The following is a 9,460-nucleotide window of genomic DNA, read 5'->3' on the forward strand; positions in this document are numbered from 1 at the left end:
ACATATATTCCCATCCTCCTTTGAGGTCCCATCTTAGTTCTCTGTGGTGGAGCAATCGGTACATAAACGGCACACCCGAATGTTTTGAGATGGGATATGTCTGGTTCATGACCCGTTAATAGTTGGGATGGTGAATACTTATGTTCACTAGATGGCCTGATGCGTATAAGCTCTGGTGCATGTAATATTGTGTGTCCCCAAGCCGACACAGGAAGCTTCGACCTCATTAACAATGGTCGAGCAATCAGTTGTATTCGTTTAATGAAGGATTCAGCTAATCCGTTCTGTGTATGGACATGTGCCACAGGAGGTTCCACACTCACCCCCATGGACATACAATATTCATTAAACGCTTGGGATGTAAATTCACCAGCATTGTCTAGACGTATAGTCTTAAGTGGAAAATCTGGAAAATGTGCTCTTAATCTTATAACTTGAGCCAACAGCCTAGCAAATGCTAGGTTCCTTGTGGATAGCAAACAAACATGTGACCATCTGGTCGATGCATCAATAAGGACCATAAAGTACCTAAACGTCCCACAAGGTGGGTGTATAGATCCACATATGTCCCCTTGTATCCTTTCTAGAAAATGTAAAGTTTCCTTAATTACTTTGACTCGTGATGGCCTAACAATAAGTTTCCCTTGTGCACATGCTACACACATGAGATTCTTAGGGATAACTTTTTTCTCTTTAAGAGTGTGCCCATTTGAATTCATAATAAGCTTCCGCATCATGTTAGAACCCGGATGGCCAAGCCGGTCATGCCATAGAGTGAACTGTTCATTGAACATTTTTTTCTTTGCCAAGTTTGCTTCTATCATGTTAATCTTAGCATGGTAAAGACCAGTGGCTAGTGCAGGTATAGTCTCTAGGACTTTCTTATGTCCTTGAATGATTTCTGTGATATACAGAAACTCTTTGTCTCCTTCACCCTTTGTTTCAACATGGTAACAATTCAATCGAATGTCTTTAAAGCTCAATAAGCTTCTCTTAGAGCTGGGTGAATACAAGGCATCACTTAGTTCAAGATGTGTGCCATTAGGTAATAATATATGAGTCTGGTCGTAGCCCTCTATAAGGCTTGCTATACCCGCAATTGTACTAACATTGACATTTTTCATTATGAGATTCATAAAGTATCTCTTATCCTTCAAAATTGTGTGGCTGGATCCACTATCCATCACAATTTCATTCTTGTCCTCAGCCATTTCTATAATGACAATAATTTTATTTTAAACTTTTAATAAAACAAGTAAATATATATTGAAGGAAATGAAATAACTTTGAATTTAAACCAAAATAATTATCCAACAAAATAATCCAATCAAATGCAAAAACATAAAGCATAAAGATTAAACCAAAACAACATTTTGAGTTCACATATCCTCTCCTAAACAATCGGAGGTCTCATGATCAAATAGATTATCATTCTCATGGTCAAAATCATCTTCACCATCGAGATGGACCAGGTTAGCCTCTGGATTTTTCCTCAAGCTCTCTTGATAGAAAGTGCTTAGGAGTTCTTCAAGTCTTTATCCAATGGTTCTCCAAACCACATCTATGGCAAGTGGACTTGGTCTTTGGTTGAGGCTTGAATGCCCCGCGGCCTCTACCCCGACCACGCCCGAAACCGGATCGGTTACCACGGCCTTGACCACCAAACTTGTGTCCTTGGTAAGTCCCACGACCAGGACCACCACGTCCACTTCCTCCATGACCACGACCACTCTTGTTCCTATGGACATAGTTAGACTCCTTGGTCTCCTTTGGCTCTTTAGGCTCTTGAGGATTTTTCTTTGCTAAATCAACCTTGTGAGCTTCTGGTAATGGAGCTGTACCAGGAGGTCTCAGTGCACTATTCATCATCAATAGCTCATTGTTCTGCTCAGCTAGCAGCAAACACGAGATTAGGTCTGCATAGGTTTTAAACCCCTTTTCACGGTACTGTTGCTGAAGCAGTATGTTGTTAGTGTGAAAAGTAGAGAATGTCTTCTCTAGCAGCTTCTTCTCGGTCACCTCAGTACCACACAACCTAAGGATTGAGACTATCTTAAACAGCTCTGAGTTATACTCATCTATGGATTTGTAGTCCTGGATCCTTAGGTTTTTCCAATCAAATTGAGCCTTTGGTGGAGCACCGTCTTTTGGTGTCCATATCTGCTTTTCAGCTCTGTCCAATGGTCAAGAGGATCCTCTATGGTGAGGTATTGATTCTTGAGAGTCTCAGCAAGGTGATGGCGCATATGCATAATGAACTTAAACTTTTGCTTATCAGAACAGTCATAACCTTCCTCAATGCACTCAAATAAATCCTTTGATTTCAGCATGATCTTAGTGTCCAATGCCCATTGCAAGTAATTGTCTCCAGAAGCATTCAAGGCAACATAGTCTAGATTGTTAAGCCTTGCCATCTGCATAATACAGAAATAGACAATCAATCTTTAGCATGTGGTATTATGAGACCGATCCATGTAATCAATATTAGGTCATGCAGTATTATGAGACCGAACCATGCCAAAACACTTAGGGTCATGCGATAGTGAGACCGAACCATGCCCAACACTTTCACTCAAATTTCGTGGTTTAAACCTAGATAGATACTAGCATGCAACAATTTCCTTTTATTTAGAGTTTCCTTTTCTTAGGTTGAATTTCCTATTCTAATTAGGAAAAGTTTTAGGAAATATTTCTTTAACATTTAAGATAATGATTATAATAATTTTAGAAGTTATCCAAATAAATTTTCATGCAAACTTACAATAATTTCCGATTTTAAAAATTTAGTATTAGAGTTTGATTAAACAAACAACCCTTAATCGGTTTTAATCCTTAGAACAATCAGGTTAAAATTTCTTCTATGAATTTCGAATTTAATAGTTTTAGTTCTAGAGTTCTTATGCAACAAACAAACAATCAAACAACCTTAAACTTTTAATCTTAAGCAATTCAGATTTTAGAGTTTAGTTCTAAGGGTTCAAGCAATCAAACAATCATTATCGGATTTTAATCATAGCATAAACAGTTTAATTGCAACCAAATCTAAACAACCTATAACAACCGATTTTTAAAGTTTTAAAGTTATAGGGTTTAGGGTTCTGAAAGCTTATAAACTTGTTTGTTTGATTGTGTACTTGTAAGTTTTAGAGTTCCAATAGATTTAAAGATCAAATTCGATTATGGGTTCTAAGAGGGTTTGATCTTATTTACCTTCCACCGATTTGGAGGTTGACTGCATATGGACCGGAAGCTAAAGACCTCGGTTTTACTTCTCTTGATCACGAACCTCGGACTAGGTAGGGGGAAGAAACCGATCACGAACTTGAACTTCTTCTAGAACAGGAACAGATCTCCGAACCGACTCACCCCGGACAGGAACAGACCACGAACTAGGGTGTATCACGAACAGGAACCGATCGCCGAGTGTATCCACGAACAAGGGAAGAAGGCGGCGGTTTTTAGGGTTTTTAGGGTAAGAGTTTTTCTCAGCTGGTTTTAGAACTTCGTGTTGATAACGTGTTATAAAACTAGAGAATTTGAAGTTGTAAATCTATTGTTATTAATCATAGAATCGAATGGAGGTTACATATATATAGGGATAGTACAAATCCGACTAGACATAGGAATTAGGTAATGGGCCTCGGTCTGGACCATACACTCTAGTACATGTAACGGGCCGGTTATGGAAGATCCACTCCAAGTGTTTTACGACAATTTTCTAATTAATTCTACTCGCTATCCGATTTTTAAAAACTTTTACTAAATAACAAAGCTTAGCAATATTACATTTTATTATATATCTTTTAAATGACTCAAATAACTTACATGATCGTAAATGGTTATCTTAATTTTTTTTTTCGTTTAAATGAAATTACACTGAATCAAGTATGAATTTTTTTTCTAAGAGGTATTCCTAATCTTTCGTTCATAAAACATATTGTAAGTATATTTTATTCATTATTTATTTATTTTTTAATTCTTTATTTTTAGTGCCTCCACGTCTAGAGGAAAAATAGTAAAAATGAAGAAGAAAATTATATTTTAGCTGTACATTATTTTGAATAGTATTATTCGAATATGGTACATTTTTATTTATCATTTTATTTTTCTCTAAATAATAGAATACGCTTTATCTCATTTTCTTATTTTTCCTTTTAAAATAAAAGATCACTGTCTAGGCATAAAAATCGTACCCGAATATCTAACCTGGAACCCGACCCGAAAAACTGGGTTCGGGTTGGGTACGTGTTTACCTATAAAACCTTATTGGGTTCTATTTTTTAATAGCTGTAGGTTCGGGTTAGGGTCGGGTAATACCCACTATCCGTTTGGTTACCCATTAAACCCGAACATATAAACATATTTATAATATTTATCATTAAAATAATGCAAGTACTCCAAAATTATGATTATAATTTTGAATATTTCATTTAGTTTTATACCTAAATATCAAAAATAATAAAAATATCTAAAATATTTTGTCACACGAGTCAAAATTTAACTAAATTTATTTAAATTTAATTAATTTTAATTATATTTTCTTGGGTACCCGGTAGTTCGGGTACTAATAGGGTTCTAAAATTTGTATTCCAAACCGATCCGAACCCGATAGTACCCAAACTGAACCGAACCCATATATCTAAAAATACCCAATGGATTCTATTTTTCTAAACCTGTTTTCCTGAACCCGAATGGGTAATACTCGAACCCGAACAGGTTACCCGAATGCCCAGCCCTGGAGACACGAGACCTGTAAAATATTGTGACTCTATATATATCGGATAAATGATGACCATTTATTTATAATGTATATATTTGTAAATCGTATAGACTACATATATATGGATCTACTATTACATTAATATGGATCTACTGAGATGGTTTTAATAGTTGTTAGATCTTCCAAACCACAGATTTTATTATCTCCTTGGCTCCTATTCCTAGCTACTTCAACAAATTGTGGTATCCATTAATTTTCATGACTCATGGCCATTTGAGAGTCCTTGGCCCATCGCATTGCTAGTACATCGAACTATAATGATATGAATTTTATAATTATATTTTTTCCTAATTAATGGGAAAAAATTTGTCTCATTTTCTTTATGTTGTCCATTAAAATAAAGGACTAGGCATTGGAGATAGTTTTAATTGTTAGATCTTCCAAACCACAAGATTTGTTATCTCTCCTAGCTAGGCTTCTAGCGGTTTGAACAAATTGTTGTATCATTAATTGTCATGACTCGTGGCCATGATTTGAGTCATTAGCCCATCGTATTGCTAGTCCATCGGACGATAATGATATGATGGAACTTGGAAGGCATCTCACGTTTTATTACGCAGAGAATGTACACCGATCAATCAATAGAAATAGAGAGGCATGCACTCTTTATCGTACCATGCACAGAGGCTAGTCCTGGATTAGATAAATAAATTACACCTAACACTATCGTAAATGACAGACCGTGTTTGTTTTTGTTCGTGTCTAGGTTCAACGTATCTGGCCACCATAATTTGATACTAATAACTTAAGTATTAGTTATTAGTAATAAGTAATACCACCAAAAAATTTTACTAATACTAGTAATTTGAAAAATGATCTTCTATATTTTAGTTTATTTTTTGGTAAAAGTCTTATATATTTTAGTTGGTTTGTAAATCAGTATTTGTTTCCTAAAAATCAGGAATGATCAAATATCAGATAACATAAGATTTTAACTAGTAGTACTAATAAATCATTAAACTAAACAAATAATACTAGCTAATCCATATTTCATAATACATATGATTTGGATTGAATATTTTAGATCAATTAAATTACCCTCTTAACTTCAAGCTATATATATATGTGAAATGGTGTAAAACGGATAAAATGTCGCTTAGGACTTAGATATAGCTGCAGAACTGTCAATTAGTAATTTACAAATGATAACTCATATTGTATATCGTACAATATAAAATTTGTAATGGTCCATGCTCTTATTTTTCACCCTTTCGCTTTTGATCCAGATTTGAAATTTGTAGAATAATTATATATATATATATATATATATATATTTTTGGTAAAAGAATAATTATATCTTATATAATAAGAGAAAGTTTTTCTCAAACTTTCGCTAAAGAGATGATATTTGGCATGTTCTTTATCTGACACCTGTATTCTGTTTTTGTTTGGGTCTAATTAACTAAATTTATTTGTGTTTTGGATCTAATTAATTACGGACCCATAAAACCAAAAACATTTTCAACACTTGCTTCTTCCCTTCTTCAATGACAACCAGTTGTAGACTCTTCTCATCTAAAACCATCATTTATCAGTTTGTGATTTCATCATAAGAAAAAACTGATTATAGTTTATTTCAAAATTATAATTATTATAAAAACTGAATTTGAAAGAACCACTTGGCTTTAGAAACCCATATCATGAGATTATATCACGTACATCTCCAAATCTTCCTCGTCCCTAAACCCTAAACCATCGCAAAACTTTTCTTATCAGAAGTCATAACTTATAAATAAAATAAAGGACCATGGAAATGGTTATCGGAAAAAAGTTAATAAATACATACAAACACAGTTGTAACATGATTGTGGGATGTGACTGTGTTCTCAAAATTCTCTTATAAATACATAAATTTTTGGTTCAAATTTTAAATTATGGATTTTTATTCCTGGGTTTAGTTTCTAGCCATTAATCTTATATAATATAATGGTAGGATGTTTTATGTAAGTAATTTGATAATTTCTTACTCATTTATTCCTCATTAGATCTTACCAATTAATTTTCCATAAAATTAGAATCTAATCTGTTTTCCATAAAATTAGAATTCAATCCCTAATTACTCTCTAAACACTTTTTTCAGTCATTAGGTTCCTACGAAGAATTATATTATTTTTATATATCTTTCCAAATTTCAATCGATATTTTTGAGTAAAGTTTTATATTTTTTTCATGTTTTGATGTTTGTTGTTAGCATTAATACTACATAGAAAACAAATTATGTGAAAATGTCTGACAAATTTATTTATTTATTAGAGTATTTATGTATGTCTTTCCTAATCTCCATGGGCCGGTCCGGCAATTTTAGATGCCCTATGCCATTTTTTTTTTAATAAACCATTTTTATTATTAAAAATAAAATCATATAATAGTAATATAAAAAATTATTTAATCAAATAGTTCAGTACTACAAGTTTAAAACTCATTAACAAGAAGTTTAATGTAATGCTCATTCACTCATTAATCTAATGCTCATTTGCCAACAATTCAAAAGATGAGATAGTCTTTTACATAAAACTAATAAAACTTCATCCGTATATATACTGTTTTCTTATATAAAAAATAATCTAATAACAACTGAACTTTTAATTTTTTAATTTTTTTTTCCTACATAAAATACCGAAAACTTTTGTCTAAAATATGCCCCAAAATTTTTGATACCCTAATGGCTTCACTTGCTTGGCCTATGGACCGAGTCTTGAACCATGTTTTATTTTAATTTCAGGGTTGTCGTGTTTGTTGGTTGTGTTAATACTACTACATCATGAAAAAATGAACTGTTGTTATTCAATATGTTAAACATGTTAGGTTTTGTTCCTTTCTTATATTTTAGAATCTCTATTTTTTTTTGTTTTTAGACATTTATGTGGTAAAGCAAGCTAAAACTTTTTTTTATTAGATGATGCATATGAGTCTTTTTATTGTAAATTTAGCTTCTTATTAGTCTTCATTATTAAACTTAAAAAATAAACGTATTTCAAACTATTATAAAAAAGGAAAATTGTATGTTACTATCATATGTTTAAAATATTATGTTGTTAATATAAGCTAATACGAAGCTAAAATTCAAAAACAATGAAAGCTAAACCCGTGCATAGTACGAGATGACTTCTAGTTATTCATATGATAGCACGTAAAGTTTTCACTTAATAGGTATATAAAGTAGAATTTGATTTGTAGAAGGACTGTTTAGCCTGATTTTATATATAGAACTCAATTTGCTTATAGAATTCCACTCAAAAATCATATATCATAATCTTTATCAAAATCTTATGTTAATTATGTATATATATATACTTATATATATATATATATAATTTCACTTACTGAAATACATATGTCTACTTAATATTTTATCATATACATATAACATAATTTTGTGAACAGTTTAGTAATTTTATGACATTTTACATTAATTGGTGTCGCTACATGTTGTGTTTTTATGTATAGGTGTAAAATTATTCCTAACATAATCATATTTTTATTTTTGGTGGTAAACTTTTATGTATTGCTTATAATTGTTTTCTTAAAAAAAATATTTATTTAATATTAAATTATTAGTAATAATTTTTAATATATTGTATAGTAATGCTAAAAATAAACAAAACATTTGGAAATGAAAATTCCTTTATAATTGAAGTTGAAACTTTATTTACAAATCATATAAGTTAAACAAATTACCATTCAAGTTTTCTATAAACTAATTACTACTTCTTCTTTTTCATCAACTGAATACTACTTTAGAAACGAGAAACCAATAGCCAAGAATGCAAATAAATATGTTGCTCTTTTTAACCTCCAAAATGGAGAAAAGAAGAAAAGTTTCAAAAAACAAATGCATACATGTTTTTGGGAAAAATGTCGTTAAAATCATGAACTTTCAAATTGTGGCCATTTTAATCATCAACTTTCTTGGAGGCCACTTTAAACATGAACTTATGTTGACTTACCGTTTAAATCATCAAACCTTGTTGACCACGACGAATTGGACATGTCGTTAAATTCTTAAACGGAGCAATCAGCCGGCGTTAATAGGTCGTTAATCTTCCCCATTAGTGTCAAAACGTCACCGTTTTGAACCCGAGAGAAAACAGAACAAAATCCCCAAATCGAAAACAAAATCCCTAATTCTCTTCTCCCCAGTTTGTTTTTTTGATTCTTATCTCAATCAAAAACTCTTATCTCATTCCTCAACAGATATGAGTTGCAATTCTGGACAATCAAGTGGTGAAAAGAAAGTCCGTGGATGCCATGGTGTTCCCTCGAAGTGTCATTGCGGCAAAGATGTTGTTTTCTACACATCGAACACGCAAGCAAACCCAGGAAGACCTTTCTTTCGCTGTCCAAACAGATGAGATGTATGTAATAGAATTGTTTTGCTTTTGTGTGTTTTCGAGTTTTGATTCAAGTTTTATGTTTTTTTCAGGACCATTTGTTTAAATTGGTTGAAGAAGGTGTATATGAGGAGGTTGTAGATGCTTTACCCAAATTTTCTGTCATTGGCAGAGAGATTGAAGATTTGAAGGAAAGGATTGAAGAACTGAAGGAAGATGGAATGTTGATCAAGAGAGACACTAAGAAATGGAAGTTGATGAGCTCATTGTGCTTGGTGTGTCTTACTTTTAGTGTCATTGCCATTGTGATCCTTCTTCTTAAAACCAAAAACCAAAAATTTGTTCTTGG

Source organism: Camelina sativa, chromosome 8 (genome assembly GCF_000633955.1).
Source record: "Camelina sativa cultivar DH55 chromosome 8, Cs, whole genome shotgun sequence".
Lineage (NCBI taxonomy): Eukaryota > Viridiplantae > Streptophyta > Magnoliopsida > Brassicales > Brassicaceae > Camelina > Camelina sativa.